At 38.0% G+C, this 20,378-nt stretch overlaps 1 protein-coding gene across 1 annotated transcript in view; it reads left to right on the top strand.

Annotated features, from left to right (window-relative positions):
* Nucleotides 1-20,378, top strand: part of LOC135733733 (Fc receptor-like protein 5) — a gene marked incomplete at its 5' end in the record, with an annotated part of 237,936 nt that overhangs the window by 27,670 nt on the left and 189,888 nt on the right. The window lies entirely within an intron of this gene.

Below are 20,378 nucleotides of genomic sequence, written 5' to 3' on the forward strand. Positions count from 1 at the left end.
CTGCAATTTTTCATATATGGCCCACAGTTAAAAACTGTTATAGAGGAAGTGTTGATGTTTTATTACAGAGTGTTTAATGTTTAAGTGTCAGTCATCAGTAGATCAGTATGGAGTTGATTTCTCTTCCTCTAGTTTTCTGTGAGTATTATCTTCTCTCTATGGATTTAACTACACATCAATTACTGTCACATTGTCTACAGGATCAAGAGATTTACTGCTCCTGTATTTTTACTAAATCTTTTTATGCTCCAATATACGTGAAAGATGTTTATGTGAAACAGTCAGTGTGTAGATAGTGTTGTGTGTGTGTTTGTGTGTTGGTTATGGTATAGGTGAAGAATGGACTTATAGTGTGTTTGCTCAGTTATTGAAATGCGCAGATTATGCTTTCACTCTAAAAATGTCTGGGTTATTTTGACCCATAATGGGTAAATATTGGACAGAACACATGCTGGGTTATTTTGACCCAACTGCTGGGTTATTATACCCTATGGTTGCATAACAACAACCCAACATTGGGTCTTTTTTAACCCAGCACCGGGTAATTTTTAACCCAGCACGTGTTCTGTCCAATATTTACCCATTATGGGCCAAAAATAACCCAGACATTTTAGAGTGTTATTGATAGCTAATATAATCCTGTATAAATCTGTAAACAGCACAATCAGCAGCGAGAGGTTATGTGTAACATTCAACAGCATTGTAGATGATTCTGTATCTGAGATTAAGCTTAATTTTGCTATAGAGAACAAGTTTGAAGAACTTGCTGATACTTTTCAAACAATCAATTTTTTTAGTAAAGAACAGAATATCACTTTGTGTTTAAAGTCAGTTTCATACATGTTGTCAATCAAACATTATTACGTTTAAGCTATATATAGGTGTTGATTAAACATAGGGGTGGTTTCCCGGACAGGACTTATCATGACGACACCATCATGCCTCAGTTTTAGGTTTCTCAGCCAGAAAATTTCTCATTTTAAAGTACAGTGAGAACAAAAGGTATGTGAACCAATAGATATGAACTGGTTTTTTACTAGGGCAGGGGTCTCCAACCTTTTTTCAATGGAGAGCTACTTTCTAAAAAATAAAAGTGGTCGAGAGCTACTTGTGTCACGTAATACCTAAATTTAGTTAACTGTGATTTGAACTCTTTTCCCCTTTTTTTTAAGAAGTTGCCAGTCAGTGCCAGCATTTTTTTTTTTTTATATTTTTCACAAAATTTTAATACCTTCCAGAAAATGCTTTTCTTTAAACATAAACACACCATCATCAAATGAAAGAACAGATCCTTTTAAACAACAACAACAAAAAAACAAATCATTTATTAATGATCAGATTTAGAAAGATGATCCAAACATACATAGAGTATTTACTGCTTTTGGATTCATATTAGGGAAGTGCATGTATGTCATTTTTTCATTTCGATTAATCCATAGGTCTGAAAAACGATGACTGGATTAATTGAGGGTGGGCAATGGAAAGGGCGTCATTGTGGAAATTAAAATATTTTTATTAAAAACACTCAAATAAAACTTCATTTTGAAGAAACTATGACAGAAAAATGAACACATACTAGATTATTAATGAAATAGATGTTTTTTAACAGAAACCAACAGGAAAAGCTGCGTGATGAAGTGAAACTAAAGGGTTAATAAACACAAACTGATGCGCTTTATATACTGTATGACGCACTCTGCATAATATTAAGCCTTGATACAACAAAAATTTATTATATAACGTGCATCTGCACAAAATGCAAAACTTAAACTAAGTTACTGGACAGAAAGTTTAACTCGTCGTGGATGCGCATCAACAGCATGCTTTTAAACACGTCCAGTCAAAGCACAAGCTTCATAATATTAAGCAGCTTTAAGTCTTTTGCTATCATTTTAGCGATTAACGTTAGCTGTGTCATGCCGTCCTCTCACCTGTTCTCAGTCAAGATGTAATGCTCGTATGAGTCTTTGGTTTTTTTTTTTGACATTTGATGTTTAAAAATGAGATAATTACCCATTGAACTTGTGACGACGACTGTATTTTCGTTTTACCAAAAGTGAATCCGAAAATCACGGCATCCTTTTTAACCATGGTGCCTTGACTCGAGGTGTGTTCGGCTTCAAAGCGTCGCGCGGATCGGCCGGTTGCCATGGCGCGGGCTTCACAGCATTGCGCGCATCGGCTGGTTGCCGCGGCACGGATCCGTTTGTTTTTGGATCATACATGTTAAATTACTGATGTCATATGATACGCCGGTCTACAACGCGACGTCCAACACGCACCCAGTTTTAGTACCACAGGCGCTTGTAACACTAACCAGACATCCAAATGCGCCATAACCACAGAAAATAAATAAATAAATAAATAAACCCACCAGCGAGCTACCTGCAATTAAGACACGAGCTACCAGTAGCTCGCGAGCGACGTGTTGGAGACCCCTGTACTAGGGGTTGTAGTAGCTGTTCAAGAGATCAGCATTGGGTTTGCTTGTGGAGATACCCATAAAGCAATAAAATCCCCAGGTGGTGCTAATAACCAGGACTCAGGACTTCCTCTCCCACATTCCAGTTCACTAAAGGTCTATTGAATCTATGTAATGTCATATTCATTCTATGTTGTGATGCTACAAAGGTTTCATCTTCATGTTTGGTTTCAATTTAAAGGTGATGGTGCAATGGTTAAAAAGGTCTAATTTCTATAATACTAAGAGAAAATGTATCAAAGTTTAAAACTTAAAGACATAATCTGTACTCCTGCGAGGGGTGTCACATCATGAGAAGATCTAGATTACAGATGGTTAACAGTCCCATTTGGTGCTCCTTCAGGTCACGAGAACCGACCAACCAAATACTGATTTGAGATTTTATTATTCTTTGTCTCATTCTGTGTATATAAGGTGGCTTGGCAAGAGACTCTGGGAAGTATTCTTTAGCAAGAATCTTCCCCACACTTTGGGTGTGTGTATTCAGACATTATGGAAGTATTCTTTAGCAAGAAACTTCCCCACACTTTGTGTGTGTGTATTCAAACATTATGGGAGAAATCTTTAACAAGAATCTTCCTACACCATTTTGGGTATATTATATTCATGATAGAAGTACTCTGTAGCCAGAGTGTCTATTGCCAGGTATGACTTTGTAACTGTTGATCATTTTAACGAATTGGATTTGAATCATATTCAATGATATTCTGTCATTTATGTTTGAAGCTGGAACCTGCCTGGTATAATAAATTGTTACATTTGTTTCATCTGAATTCTTCAGACATTGTATTGATTTATTTTAATTCTTTCAGAAATTATTATTTCCAGTAGATTAGAAGGAGTCTGGTATTACCGCAAAATAAGTATGTCAGGATATGATCACACTGGTTTTTTGATGTTGAATGGAGCAGGTAGCACATTCACCAGGATTCTCAGATTTATGTCTATCACCTGACTTAGCAAGTTGCATGATCGTGACTAAAGTAACTATTTTTATGATCGGAGCAAGCATGGGGCGGCCAGACATAAAAATATTAGTTTACCCGGCAACCTCTGACTAAGATCAGAACTGGCAATTTTGTGCCCGTGAGATGTACGCAAACGGCCGGCGTATATCCTGTGCGATATCGGGTCCCTAATGAACGAATAATTAAGACTATGGGAATTTATAAATAATCAAACATCTAAATTATGATCAACAGATAATTGGAATAATACACTAAATTCTTACTATATTAAATTGGAGTCAGATTATAATTTAAATACAGAGGTCAAAAGAATTTTAATTAATCCTGATATGGAATTATTCTTCTAGAAGCGCTGAGGAAGGAACGAACACGAGACCCCTTCACCCACTCCACTTGTATCTGTCGTTGGGCTTGTGGGTGGTACCTTACAGCTTGGTGATCCCGACGTGATGACGTATACCACGGGACGTGATGACGTATACCACGGGACGTGATGACGTAGTACACCCGAACAAGTGACGTGGTACTCCAGGAAGCTTTCCAGCGCGACATTTCAACCATAACAGAGTATTCCATTCATCGCAAAATAGGAGATTTAAACGTCTATTTTTCTGTCTGCAGCTGTGTTGGTAAGTTGATTTTATTTGCCTATTAGAAATATTGAGGGTGAGCATAAACGCACCCGTATGTTGTAGAATGGGACGTTAAACTCCCATTGAAGGTCCGGAGAAATCCGGTTAGGCATGAAAATTAGAATAACAACACAGCTGTCAGAGAAATAATAACATTGCGGATAATGAAATAATATATTTCCTCGCGTCCCAAATTAAATATCTTCTCCTGTGTTTACACTCAGTAGGAGTGAATATTACACGGACTAATGACTAAATGTTATCGTGGTACATTACGCAAAGTCGTAAATTTGAGTCTAAAAGTGGAAACATCGCCGTGGCGATTATCTATTTGCTTCGTGGAACGATCTCGCAAATATATCGGAAAACCATAAAGTATTAGCGAATATCCGTGAATAATAAAAGTCCAGTCGAATGAGATGAGAAAACTCCGTGCCCAAGTCGATGCGTCCATGTATGTAAACAAACCTGCGCGAAACAGGCGATAATAACTCTGTTAATGGAAATAACGTTACACAGCATGACAACAGCAGTGTAGATGAGGATAAACTCGCTTTTCAGCAAATGAAATATCTTTTGTTTATGAAAGCAACAAAAGATTAACTTAAAATGGAGTAACATCTTCCAAATTGTATTCTGGTTCTCAAATAAGGGTAAACATTGAATTAATACAGTAATAACTACATTTGAACTCCCTGTATGAGATTTTATGTTGTTCACAGCACATGTGAAACATTTAAAGGAACAAAATCCTTCAGATCAAGAATTAACTTAAATAAAGGGATGTTAAATACATTTAAATTACAGTGTAAGTTAAGGCGTTTGCATATGAGAAGTGAATTTCAGGTTTACATGATTGATATGACAAGAGCAAATGTTTGTATTAATCTTGCAGCAAACTATATAGTTTACATACTATTCATGATGAGTTAAGGAGATAATTGTAATTATGGAGAATGAAGGAGAGATGGAAAGTGTATAAATGATTGAAGGCAGCATTGTTGGGGTTAGAGGTTCAGTGCATGCAGAGTGGAACTAAATGTTGGATATTAAGCAAGTAGGGAGATAGAGATTTGTAACAAATCAATTGATATGGATTGATTAGGAGTGATTTTAGAACACTCAGAACTGGATAAGTGTAGATAGAATGGAACCAGGAAGTTTTCTTACAACTCCTAAATAAATGCAGTATTCCTAATTGTTAACATAAGGCAAATTGAATTAAAACTTTAACTGATGAACAGAAAGATGGATGAAACTATTGACAATGTTCAATAAAACAAATGTGATCTTATCTCACTGAGAAAGAATCATCACTGAGATCAAAGGGCTTAACCCCCTCTCAGAAAAGATCCGCTGTTTCTCCTTGATTCACGAGAAATATTTTAGCTTGGTTGTAACAAATAAAATACATCATTATTTTCTGTGAATCAATCAAAGTGATTTAAGGCAATGATTAACAACATGATATACAGTACAGCGGTGTTAAAAGTTCTAGGCTTAGTCCTTTCTTTATGAGATTATGGGAATTGTCAAATAAACAATTTAGTCCAGTTGTCTAGAGATTGTTGAAGCTGAGTCTTTGTTTCTCTATGAGATTGTGGAAATTGTTAAAGAGCAATTTGTTGTCTAATTGTCTAAAGATTGTGAAAGTCATAAAAATAGAGCTTATAGCTGAGTCCTGAAATCACAGCAGGAATACAGAATTCCTGTTTAAAGTGAATCAGTGGGAGCTAGTAAAAGTGTTTTTAGACTTCTGTATGTCTTCAGGTTTAATGTTTAGGACTTTTAAATCTAAAACAAAATTTGTGCCTTACGCTCTATTCATTGATTACTTTTCATATTCAAATAGAATAACATCTAAAGAAGACTTAATGAGACCTCAGCTAAAAACATGAGAATATTGTGCCAATTCCAGAGTGTCACAAAAAACCCCAGCTGAGCAATGAGTTAAGTCCTGTACCCAGCATGTGCTGCGGTTTATTGCATGCTAAAAACAACAGAGAGCAGTTGGTGTTAGTGGACATGTTAATGCAGCTGCTACTGCAGGGTCAATTCACAGAAATGTGTTCTCAATTTTGCAAATTCAATATCATTCTAGAAGCCCTTGAGACCAGTTATAAAATTTATTTTAATCAATATTATTTTTAATATAATGTAATTTATATTATAATCACATTATGATATATATTATATTATAATGGCCAGACAGGCCTCAGATGGTGAAAAATTACGCATTTCATGCATTTCAACCTAAAATGGTTCAGACCTACCAAAAGGCCCTGAGAACATTCAGATTCAGATTTATTTGGTCCACTATCTCGTGCCAAAACGGGGGTATGTGTATGCTTTTGCTTGTTGCTTTGTTTTTGCTTTGTTTTTTTGCTTTGGAGGAACACTGAAAATACTATGGCACAAGATAGCAAACCAAACAACTTTTTATAAGTTTGAAACATCCACTTTAACTGAATCTGATTAGTCAATTTACTTTTATAGTTGGTTAAAACTGTGGGAAATGTGAAATCATCAGAAATTACCGTCCTACAGGTCACAAAGATGTGAAAAGTTTAAAAGTGTGTACCATAAACAGACATCACAGCAGTTAAACATGTGAGCTGACGGTACTGAGAACAACTCAGAGTAAAGTCATTTAAGTTTAAGATTAAAATTAAAGTTAATCCAGAAATTTCCATAGCAAAAATGGGATTTTTTATGCTCACAGTTTAAATGCAAGTGCAGTTTATGGTGCTATACACTCAGACTATACTGAAACAACATAGTCAAATATAACAGAAAATTCCCAACTTAATCTGGCCTCTGAAATTAATTTGCAGAAAGTAATGATTCAAATCTTCTTAACAGGAAGAATTAACAACCTAATGCTGTCATTGACAGATGTGTGGTAGTGACATCATTGGAAACTAAAGATGATCCATGCCTTAATGCAAATTGACCAAAGTTAGAAATGCATGTTTCTTTGTCTGTTATTTTAACATCTTTCCTTTCAGGTGGATCACTATGACTCCTTAAGAGTCCAGACACTAGAGACGTGTCTGAGCTCAAATACAGGCATAAACCTGAAATGCAGGAGATGGGTGTGATAATTCTTTAAGGGGTCATACCATCTCACAGAAATAAACTACTATCTTAATTATATGACTTCCCGATGTAGCATCGGAACTAAAATTGTGCAACACAGATTGTTTTAGGTTAGAATCCACCCACTCCCAGGCATGAACTTATAATGCACATATTTTCACCATTGAAACAACATAACACTGTTACCTGGTATAAGTTTTAAAACTATCCAGGCTGAAAAAAAACACACATATGTATGATTAATGACTAAGAATCCAAACTCTAGAGTTTGTCATACATGCAAAACCATTTAGCATCTCACACATAGGAAATCAAAGAACTACTCATGATGCTAATTTTATTTTTAATATAAAAACTGTGTTTGAATTTTTCTTTTGAACTACGTGAAATTTTACAGTGTACGTAGGACATATGCATGGTTATAGTCACAAATTAAGGTTATTGTCTCTGATTGAATAAATAAAAGGTAGAAACTCTACCTGAAAACTCTAAATAAGACCTATTTGAGAATAAGATAAGTGAAGAATTAAGCCATTTGATGTGGTTGCAAACATGTCTAATGACATTCCAAACTTTAGAAAATGGTTAGATCTGAAGTGCATTTCTATTGATCAACCAACTGATTCTCAATCAGACTTCTAACCATTGAATGTGACTTTGCCAACGTTTATGTATAGAATTTGTGAATAATGGTTAAATAAGAAATTCAGAATCTGTTTGTGTAAAGTTTTCTAGGTATGTTTTAATTTGCTTTACTGAAGTTTTAGATCTACATGGTTAACTTGCATTTCAGTGTTCTCAACTAATAATATGATTATTAAAATATAGTCATATATCATATAGATATATCATATTATATATACCTTAGTATAAATATCTGTATTTATGTACATATAAGTACATTTATTTGTATTATATATGAATACTATTGTTATTATATGCTTTAATGATGTATACCACTGGTAAATATGTCAGTTAAAAACTTTTGCCACTCTTCCTTTAAATTACACAGATTATATCAAAATTCCACTCTATACAAGAGATGCATAATAGAGAGGAAATTGGTATTTAAATGGGATCACCTTTTGGGACAAATTACTTTGGAAAAGGAAATGAGACCTTATTTACCATTCGCACCAGTATCATGAAACATCTAATAATGTCATTTGTTATTGTAACTTTGCACAACCATTTTCTTCCAATGAAAGTCAAGTTTATCAGTGTTCAGCCATTGCATGTCATGTGGATGATGTTCAGATGTCCCACATACAGTGGTGCATTCTCAGTGTGAGGAATTCCTTCACCTATGGAGGTCTGATTATTCTACGAAAATACCTCCTGCCAATAGGTAACAGAGGATTGTTCAAAGTGTCAGACACATTTCAAGGAAAGGATCCCACTAGACACATGTCTCTCCGTGGTGGGGAGACACCTTGAATGAACAGAGCACATGAGTTTTAACTGACACAATGGACTTTTTACAACAAACTTCAACCAGATACAGGTGCTCATCTTTCAAAGACTGTTACAGTTACACATGATGTATGGAGACCAAAGGTGTCCAAACAGAATGACCCCTTGGGTACTCTGAGAGTGCCCCAAGTGGTCAGGGGTGGAATTGTAGTAGCTGTTCAAGAGATCAGCATTGGGTTTGCTTGTGGAGATACCCATAAAGCAATAAAATCCCCAGGTGGTGCTAATAACCAGGACTCAGGACTTCCTCTCCCACATTCCAGTTCACTAAAGGTCTATTGAATCTATGTAATGTCATATTCATTCTATGTTGTGATGCTACAAAGGTTTCATCTTCATGTTTGGTTTCAATTTAAAGGTGATGGTGCAATGGTTAAAAAGGTCTAATTTCTATAATACTAAGAGAAAATGTATCAAAGTTTAAAACTTAAAGACATAATCTGTACTCCTGCGAGGGGTGTCACATCATGAGAAGATCTAGATTACAGATGGTTAACAGTCCCATTTGGTGCTCCTTCAGGTCACGAGAACCGACCAACCAAATACTGATTTGAGATTTTATTATTCTTTGTCTCATTCTGTGTATATAAGGTGGCTTGGCAAGAGACTCTGGGAAGTATTCTTTAGCAAGAATCTTCCCCACACTTTGGGTGTGTGTATTCAGACATTATGGAAGTATTCTTTAGCAAGAAACTTCCCCACACTTTGTGTGTGTGTATTCAAACATTATGGGAGAAATCTTTAACAAGAATCTTCCTACACCATTTTGGGTATATTATATTCATGATAGAAGTACTCTGTAGCCAGAGTGTCTATTGCCAGGTATGACTTTGTAACTGTTGATCATTTTAACGAATTGGATTTGAATCATATTCAATGATATTCTGTCATTTATGTTTGAAGCTGGAACCTGCCTGGTATAATAAATTGTTACATTTGTTTCATCTGAATTCTTCAGACATTGTATTGATTTATTTTAATTCTTTCAGAAATTATTATTTCCAGTAGATTAGAAGGAGTCTGGTATTACCGCAAAATAAGTATGTCAGGATATGATCACACTGGTTTTTTGATGTTGAATGGAGCAGGTAGCACATTCACCAGGATTCTCAGATTTATGTCTATCACCTGACTTAGCAAGTTGCATGATCGTGACTAAAGTAACTATTTTTATGATCGGAGCAAGCATGGGGCGGCCAGACATAAAAATATTAGTTTACCCGGCAACCTCTGACTAAGATCAGAACTGGCAATTTTGTGCCCGTGAGATGTACGCAAACGGCCGGCGTATATCCTGTGCGATATCGGGTCCCTAATGAACGAATAATTAAGACTATGGGAATTTATAAATAATCAAACATCTAAATTATGATCAACAGATAATTGGAATAATACACTAAATTCTTACTATATTAAATTGGAGTCAGATTATAATTTAAATACAGAGGTCAAAAGAATTTTAATTAATCCTGATATGGAATTATTCTTCTAGAAGCGCTGAGGAAGGAACGAACACGAGACCCCTTCACCCACTCCACTTGTATCTGTCGTTGGGCTTGTGGGTGGTACCTTACAGGGTGAACAGTGGAGTCAGTATTTTATCTGTATCTGTAACAATCTCAAAATTATTTGTATCTGTGGGTCTTTAACTGGACGTTTGTCAAATTACATGAAAATGGCATTTTAAATGCATTCTTGCTTTATATTACAACTCAAATAACTAAATATCTTTTAAAAATTCTATTAAAAGCAATAATAACAAAATGTTAATTGTGCCATACAACTTGCAGGAATTTTAAAATAAAATGCAGAACTTGCTTGATGTTTAAAGGGGTCATATCATGAAAATGTTAGCATTGCCACTTTGTAGGTTTGAGCAAAAATGTGTTGTTTTGGGTGTGTTTTTTAAAATGCAAATGAGCGGATGAAGTGCAAACACTGATCACAATGATGGTGGTTTGTTGTAATTCAAACTCAATTGTGCTATCAAGTCCTTCTTTTCTCTCTCTTTCTCTCTGCACTAAATGGCAGTGCAGTGGTTGGATAGTGCAGATTAAGGGGGCTGTATTATTCTAATAAGATATCCTTATGACATCATAATGAAAGCCAAATTTCAATGACCTATTTTTGCTCACACCTACAAAGTGGCAATGCTAACATTTTCATGCAATGGCCCCTTTAAAGAGTTCATAAGAGAGATAAAGTTCGGGACCTGATTTATGTTAAAAAGTTATTAAGATGGACAAGAAACTGATGCGATGACTGACAGATCCAAAAAGCACAGACGCGCAAGTGCATGCACTGATATATACACATATACACAGAATAGTTAAAAAAACATCTGTTTTGACAAAAAATCATGAAAGCATAATAAGCATTACAACAAACTGAGCTCATTATTTTCTATGCCCATGCAGCGTTTGTGCAAACCTAAAAAATTGTTTAAAAAAACTTTCTCATCAATCTTCATCATCAGTTTTGACCATTAATTCAAAACAAACAACGTGATTTTAAACAATGAGGTAATTAGAAACATTAATTAAATGTTTTAGTTATTATTTATTTACTTGATTTTATGTTAATTACACTTCATGTCACAGCAATCTTCAGTTAAAGTGTTGCTTTTACATTTTCATATTTTTATCTATATATTATTATATTTTTATCTAACCATTATTATTCCCAAATACAACTGTCTGACATGTTTTCACATCTCTGTGAACATAAACCTTGACATTAGTGACAAAACACAATGGTAGATGTGAGCGTTGTTAGAGGGTGAAAAAGTTCAACTTTTCAACTTGCAGAATTTAAGCATAAAATACGCACTAGATAACTTCTGGTCCTTTCACTGTTGTACAGTGTTCGAAAACTTCCTTTGAGCTAAATCCTCTTGGCACACAAGCCCAGATTAAGATTGCATGATTTTTTTGCCATGTATAAAGCAGCAGCGTAACGAACCAACACCGGGCCCCTAAGCAGGATTATCAAGGGGGGCCTTTTACTACAGCACGTGATGACGCAATGTCCACAAGCAGGCAACAATGAATGGGACAGGACAGGACATTAGATGACTGACAAAATCAGAAATAGCCTATGCGCACCACAACAAACACATAACACTGGTGACAGCGCACAATAACATATGAAAAAACACTGCTGGTGACAGCACTGTCACGACGCGGGAGTGGAGTGAGGACACAAACGCAGAGTTCGGACAAATAAATAACATTTAATAATAAAACTGGAACAAAACACGAGGAGTACAGGTAAGCAAACACAGGAACATCCAAAATGTGACACGGGGAACAAACAGGGTAGTAATGACAATCATCCCGCGACAGGTGTGAAACAGACAGCAGTATAAATACACAAACACTTAACAATGAACAGGTGTGATGAGGAATCAGTCCGTGAATTGTCCAGGTGACGTAATCGGAGACACAAACAAAACATGACACGGACTAGCCGTGACATAACCCTCTAGGAGTGGCTACCAGACACTCACATGAACAACAATAAACAAAGTCTGGTAGGGTGGATCCAGGGGAGGGATGGAGGGCTTGGAAACCCTGACGATACCGGCGGCTGCCGGGACGAAACCACAAGGCGGTGAGCCGGCCGAACCGGAGCGACCCTCATGAGGACCGAGGCAGACGAATTACCCCCAACTGGGAATCGCCGGGGATCCGATGCCCCCGGAAGTCGCGTCCCACCAATGCGGGAAACGGGCTCCCTCACGGCGATGACCACCCCAGGGAAACGATCGTGCGTGGTCTACGTTCCGGGCTCTCAAGACGGGCACGGCGGTGGACCTCCGAGGGACCAGAGACGGCGACTCAATGAGCGAAAACCGCCTGGGCCGATACTCCTCCTGAAGGAGCGAGTGATCTCTCCTGGTGAGTCCCAAGAGACATCGGGGCTGGCAGCATGCACGCCCCGATGTCACTACTCCCCCTCAATGAAATATTTGGGGAAGCAGCCCTCCCCGAACTCGCTGCGTCCAATAATGGCCGGATGATTCTGTCACGACGCGGGAGTGGAGTGAGGACACAAGCGCAAAGTTCGGACAAATAAATAACATTTAATAATAAAACTGGAACAAAACACGAGGAGTACAGGTAAGCAAACACAGGAACATCCAAAATGTGACACGGGGAACAAACAGGGTAGTAATGACAATCATCCCGCGACAGGTGTGAAACAGACATCAGTATAAATACACAAACACTTAACAATGAACAGGTGTGATGAGGAATCAGTCTGTGAATTGTCCAGGTGACGTAATCGGAGACACAAACAAAACATGACACGGACTAGCCGTGACAGCACACTATAAAACATTGTTACGCACTGCTATCACTACACACACATAAATACATAAAAAAGATGCTCATTTACATCATAGGCTATAGTGTTACATTATAACCACATTATAATTTGTAGTGGCATTTTCCGTGCTTCAGTTCTGGATGGCATGATGCACACAACAGCTCTAAACTTCAGACAAAACCCAGCTCAATCATTATATACGCAGGATCGATCCATACAGTTTAAAATCATGTGTTTACTTACTGCTGCACTTTGTGCTTTGCTTTAGGTGTCTGGTGTAGTGTTTGGGTATTTAAAGCGTTATCGTTTCTTGTTTGTGCAAAGAAACCAAAAGATACAAACCAGCCGATTTCAAACGTGCACAGAAACTCTGGGCTGTGATTGGTTGTGCTCTTTTGCTAGCGGTGATTTCATTGGGCGATGGCTTGTTCGGCTTCATGCGCCGCAAGAATTGACAGCCGAGAGTGATCAAACTACGGCGAGAGTGATTCGCGAAACCATACGGAGGAGTTTGCTTTTAAATCGCTCTCGTGGAACTTTGACGTCATCTGGCTGCCGGTTCTTGTGGCGCCGCATGAAGTTGAACAAGCCTTTTGAAAACCCATGAGAAAGCCTGGGAACAGTGGATAGTAACGAATATGTGATAGGGCCCGCCGACTGTCAATCAAATTCTTCCAGTCGGGCAGGCCCCTGATTGGTCCGGGCCCGTAAGCAACGCTTACCCTGCTTACCGATAGTTACGCCCCTGGTTTAAAGGCAAAAGCTAAAGAAGTGATGTCCCTTAAGTTACTTTTGACGGCTGTCTGCCCACGTCTGCGGTCACGGTAAAAACTTTGTCAATTCCAAACAAAATGAACTGGTCTTATGACTCCCATGCAGTTAGGTCCAAACAAAATAATCCATCAAGTCCCGTTACATTTTACGCAGGCTATTAGTTTCCATTGGTGACCTGATTGTGCGAGCTAAAGTCCGCAAGCATTGCTAAACCGCTTAATTTTGGAAGTTAATTCTTTGACAAAAAAGTCTTGTTGTACAATGTTGTTAAAATAGTTTGTGTTATACACAATTTTAATACCTTTCTTTTAATTCAACATAAATTGTATAGTTTAAGATTAAAACACTAATCTGCATAAAGAGAAGACAGTTCTTAAGAATGATATTAATTATAAGAATAATGATACTTTTTTACGTGTTTTTGCCTTGTTGACAAAAATAAAGATTAATTAAATTGTGTCATTCCCATCAACAATGCCTCGCCGAAGACACTAGCCAAATTTCGATTAAAAATCCCTTGGTTTGCAAAAAAGTTTTAACACTGCTTGAGTTGGCTTTTGATTTATGCGAAAAAGAGTAAATGCCAAAAATGGGAGATGGAAATGCATTTGCCGAATGAATTCTGACGTAGCGAACATTAAACCCATGGGACTGACCGTCTACCTGTTTCCGTTGGAGTTGTCTTTACCATATATGGGGCTCGACGTCGTCGCAATGTCCTTGCTGCTAGTGCCTTCATAAAAAGTCTGCATTCCTTCTTCTACGGCAAATACATGAATAACTTGTCCCATTGTGGCTACATGCAGCTGTCTCCATTTTCCATGCGTACCTTGTTTTGTTTACTGTTGGTTACTAGGTAACCAATACCACCGCCATTCGCTCAAACAACTTAATGGAAATGCACCTAATTTGCATTTCTTTGTTTTTCTTTATCTGCGAATTTTGAAAAGACTTGCTTCACGTTTAGATGGAAACCCAGCTGTCCTTTACAACACTCTAGTGGCCACTTTGTGTAGCGTACTACAGAGTAATTCATGACTCTTAAAAGTCCCGTTCTTTCTGTGTTTTTGAAGTTTTGATTGTGTTAACAGTGCGCAATATAACGTGTTCATATTTTCAATTGTAAAAAAACACTGTATTTTTCACACAATTTTCTTATCTGTAAACAGCTGTTTTCACTGTCCTCAAAATGAGCTGATATTTTCCTTGTTCTGTGAAGTCCCTCCTTCAGAAATACGTATTGAGTTCCAATTGTGTAGCTTGTTTCGAGTGTTGTGATTCGATAGCAGCTTAGCTTGCCGTTAGCTTAGCTGGCGACTGATGTATTCCTGTGGGGGGAGTTTAGTCAAAAAGCTGTTCTACTGACGTCATTAAAGCAGGAAGTAGAGGACTGTAGTCCAAACCGGCCGTTCGCTATAGGCTTTGAAAGGCGAATTCTGTTAAAGAAAATATATCACCTGGCAGTGAACTTTATCATTTTACAGCAGTGGGGGCTCGTGACTGCTCTTCCGAGGATGCGCTAATTCAAAATAAGTGTTTGGATTGTCACGTGTGTGGTTCCCTTTCCCAAAACATGTGTCCTGCTTGTGGAGAGATCCTGTGTGCATCACGTGTTTTGTCAAAATAAGTGCCTGCTGCACACGCGTCAACAACAACAACAACAACAACAACATTTATTTATATAGCACATTTACGGACACCAGGGGCACAAGTCGGCAGCACAAGTTTCGAGAAAATGAGAAACAAAGTTTTTTTTTCAAAATTTGTGATTTTCGTTTTATTGCAGAATCTGTTAGTTGAGATCACGAAGAAGCCTCTCCATGTTTGAGATAGCAGTTTTTGTATATTTAAAAGCGTACATTTTGCGGTTAAAATAGGCTTGTTTTTCCGGAGATTCTAGCATGCAGCGGGGGGCGTCATTGTCTGTGTGTATATTTACATACTGTATAAGCTTTTGTTTTCGCCTCCGCCCCCAAAGGGAACAGCGTGACTACTAAATAAGGATAGTTCACCCAAAAATGAAAATAATGTAATTAATGACTCACCCTTATGTCGTTCTAAACTCGGAAGACCTCCGTTCATCTTCGGAACACAGTTTAAGATGTTTTATCGTTAGATTTAGTCCGAGAGCTTTCTATCCCCTTCATTGAAAATCTATGTATGGTTTCCATGTCCAGAAAGGTAATAAAACATCATCAAAGTAGTCCATGTGACATCAGTGGGTCAGTAAGATTGTGTTGATGCATCGAAAATACAGTTTGGTCCAAAAATAGCAGAATTACGACTTTATTCAGCATTGTGTTCTCTTCCGGCTCGAGCGTGAAGTCACGTGACTGTAGTGCCCTGTTCCTCAGACATGTTTGCTAATTTTTTTTTTTTTTTTTTTAACTCATAGCGTGCGTCTCCCCAGACTGTAAAGCTCGGGCGCACAAATCAAAAGAAAAATACAAGAAGCTGGGGCGGAACAAATAACAGTCAGCCGCATCGTACGTCAGCCGCGTCACTGACTTTATGCGGCGCCGCAGTGGGATGACGTCAAAGTACCGCGAGAGCGCTTCAAGAAATCTTACGCAGTAGTTTAATTTCGACTCGCTCTCGCGGTACTTTGACGTCATCTCTATGTCAGTTCTTGCAGCGCAGCATGAGTCCAGACACACAGACGTTACACAGATATCGTTGTATTCTTCATATAATTGGCTACATGTTTTGTCTATCAATATTTTCCATGAAGTCATTGGCTGATGGAGGAACGAGCGAGCCATTGGTAACATCTCTAAAGGATGTCACGTTTTCGACGGCGCTGTTTGGATGATCTATTATACTACTTCCCTATTTTAAATACAAACTTTGAAGGCGGGTTCATGTGTTTAACGGAGTGTAAGCTCATATACCCTTACATGTTACGATTTAAATAGTCTTCAGATTATATATTATATTGTATTACCAGACATTCATGCGAAATCTGATGTAAACAATCTATATTTCACGGATTATACGCATTTGTGGACAAATATGGTCATTGGATAATCTGAAACAGACTGGATTCGACTTGTGATCCCCACAAAGGTAAAAGAGTCATGTTTATTTTTGCGGGTTGTCATTTGGTCATAAAATACTACATATGATGCTAGAACATCTCAAAAAGGGTTTTACAGGGGGTATGGCTTAGCTAAATGAGATGTAAATGAGCCCTATTGTCTCCCCAGCTGAAAAGAAGAGTCCCTTTCGTCTCGATTTTCTCGGTTTGAGTATTTCTGAGTTCCTATATTCAAATGGCCACAACTTCTCCAAATCTTATCAGATTTCCATGTGTTACACATCGTTGGAAAGCTTAGAAACTGCACTTTCAGAATCCGCGAATAACTCAAAATGCCCAGATCCGACTTGTGTCCCTACTTTCCGTGACTGGTCACATATTCAGGGGCAAGCCCGTGTAAACCTTTAAAAACCATTAGCAGGACCTTATATTGCACTCTAAATTCCACGGGCAGCCAATGCAACGAAGCAAGCACTGGAGTGATGCTGTCATATTTCCTTGTACCAGTTAAAAGCCTAGCCGCTGCATTTTGTACTAATTGCAGACGGGACAGCAGCTTATTAGGCAGGCCCAAATATAAAGAATTACAATAATCAAGTCTGGAAGATATAAAAACATGTATAACGGTCTCCAAATCCTTAAAATTCAAAAAACTCTTTAATTTAGCAATACCCCTAAGTTGAAAGAAACTAGCTTTCACCACTGCATTGATTTGTTTCTCAAATTTCAACTCTGAGTCGAAAAGCACCCCAAGATTCCTCACTTGGGTGTGAACAATAGTGGACAAGGGACCAAGGTTAATTGCAGACCTCTCAATTCCCTTTGATGGCCCAAAAATCAACACCTCTGATTTAGACTCATTTAATTGTAAAATATTTGAGGACATCCATGCTTTGACTTCCTCCAGACAGTCAAATAACACAGTGAGATCAGACCCATCACCACATTTAAATGGAAAATACAATTGGGTGTCGTCTGCATAACAGTGATAAGCAACATTATATTTTTTACAAATCGAACCCAGGGGAAGCATGTATAAGGAGAAAAGAACAGGTCCAAGACAAGAGCCCTGGGGAACCCCCGAGAGAACCGACTGAGCGGCTGATGTGGAATTCCCTAATTCCACAGCAAAAGTTCTTTCTTGTAAATAAGAGGAGAACCATTGCAAGGGAATTCCCCTTGATCCTCCCCCAATGACTTAAGCGGTCCAAAAGAATCCTATGGTCCACTGTGTCAAATGCTGCACTGAGGTCGAGCATGACCAGCACAACACAGTTCCCCACATCTACAGACCTTAAAAGATCATTAGTCACTTTAAGAAGGGTGGTTTCAGTGCTGTGCAGAGGCCTGAATCAAGATTGGAACTTGTCATACAACCCATTAGCATTTAAAAAGCCTAAAAGTTGATTAAGTATCACCTTCTCCACTACCTTTGCCAAAAAAGGTAGCTTCGAAATCGGCCTATAATTATTAACCTCTGATGGGTCAAGGCTGGGTTTTTTTAACAGCGGTTGCACCAATGCATGCTTAAAATAGGAGGGTACAATTCCCTCCGCAATGCTCTCATTCACTATAGATGTGATCACAGACCCCACCACGTCCCAGGCCTGGATTAACAGCCGTGGAGGGATAACATCAAGAGAACAGTAGGCTGGTTTCAGCTGTTGCGCAATCTCTAAAAGGTGCGTTGATGTAACTGGTTCAAACCTCGATAACTGACCACCAGTATATAAAACGGGGTGGTACTATGTGGCCAACAGCCTGCAAATTACAAATACTCTTTCTAATATCAGCAATCTTATCCATAAAGAATTGTGAAAAAGTATTACAAGACAACCCCGCATTTTCAGCCACAGAAAATGAAGCAGGGTTTAAAACCGAGTTAATAGTACTGAATAACACTTTCGGACAATGGTGATGCTTAGCAATTAAATCAGAAAAGTATTGGGCCTTTGCTGTTTTAATAAATTGTTGATAGGTCATCATTGCTTCTTTTAAAATCTCATATGAGACTTGCAGCTTATCCTTTTTCCATTTCCTCTCCGCCTGTCTCCATTTTTGTCTAATAGATCGACTGTCAGCATTAATCCAGGGCTGGGGGGTAGCTATAGATTTTACCTTTTTCATAGGAGCAACATGGTCCAAAATGACATTACACTTTGTGTTAAAAACAGCAAGCAGCTCCTCTGAACCTATATTGACTATCGTCGGATCTTTAACTAAAAACGGTGCATGAGAGTTAAAAGACACAGAAAACTTTGAAACTACCTGTGCATTTAAATGCCTGGTGTAGCGGACCACAGTCTCATGGCCTGTAGAAGGCGCAGCAATCATCAATTTAAACAAAATAAAAAAATGATCTGACCAATATTGTCTATTGTGAGGTCACATACAGGAGCCCCCCATGTCAAAACCAGGTCCAACGTGTGACCCTGAGCATGTGTGGAGCCCAGTAAACATTGATTAAGATTAAATGAATCAAGCAAAGATAAAAAATCTTGTACTAGGAGCTTGTCAGGACAGCAGATGTGAATATTAAAATCACCTAAAATAACCAGATTATCACAGCCAGGAATCAGAAAAGATGGCAGCTCAGAAAATTCCATAATAAAATTTCTGTTGTAGCTAGGAGGTCTGTATATAAGTGCACACATAACAGGCACAATTAAGTCCACCTTAAATACTTGTACCTCAAAGCTCACAAAAACATCCACCGCAATTTGTTTGCATTTAAAACAATTCTTAAAAATAGTAGCAATCCCACCACCACGTGTCGTGGATTTTTTCAGGAGAATCAGAGACGGTTGAGATGTAAAATTCTCTTCAAAGTATTTTATTAAAGGATTGTGTCAGACAGCTTGAAACACAATACTGGTCATAGGGTGTACACCTGGTAAAATGATAATGACAATGACCCCGTTCTGAGTTTTTCAGTATATTATATAGTGGTCCAATAGTGGTCCAGTAGCCCTGCCTTTCTTTCACTCTGTACTATCCCAATGCTCAGCAGACTCCTGCCTTTAGGACCCTTAGCTCCTTCTCATAACTCATGACAACCTGGTGATGCTGTGACTTTATCTCTATAACATTCCAAGCTGGTACATAAATCCTCCCATGAGTGGTAAAACTCAGTGTCTTTGTTCTCTAACACATCATACAACTATTTCGCTATCCTTACCAAGGACACCCTTATCTCCTCCAGGCCCAGCTATGGACCTACACATTCATGTTCAAGCAACAGAGAGACAACTTTATTTATGTAGACATTAAAAACATACCATATAAAACATTTATACTAATCTGTAAGATAAAACACTCAAAATTTCTCTACCATATATCCCCCCTTCGGAAACTAAATGTTTTCGATAACCACCCTGCAAATATGACTGCCAGTACCACAGAAGCCGGGCTAGGTACTTTAAAGAAAGAAAAGATATAAAATAATAAAATACCCCTGACAATTAGGGCCAGACCCTCAGTCACTTTTCTAGTTTCAACAGTCATTTCACACGGGTTATCCTTTAAATGATAATTAACAACCTATAAAAAAGGAATAATGATTAACAACATGAAAAATATAA

This window comes from Paramisgurnus dabryanus, chromosome 3 (assembly GCF_030506205.2).
Source record: "Paramisgurnus dabryanus chromosome 3, PD_genome_1.1, whole genome shotgun sequence".
In the NCBI taxonomy this organism is placed as follows: Eukaryota; Metazoa; Chordata; class Actinopteri; order Cypriniformes; family Cobitidae; genus Paramisgurnus; species Paramisgurnus dabryanus.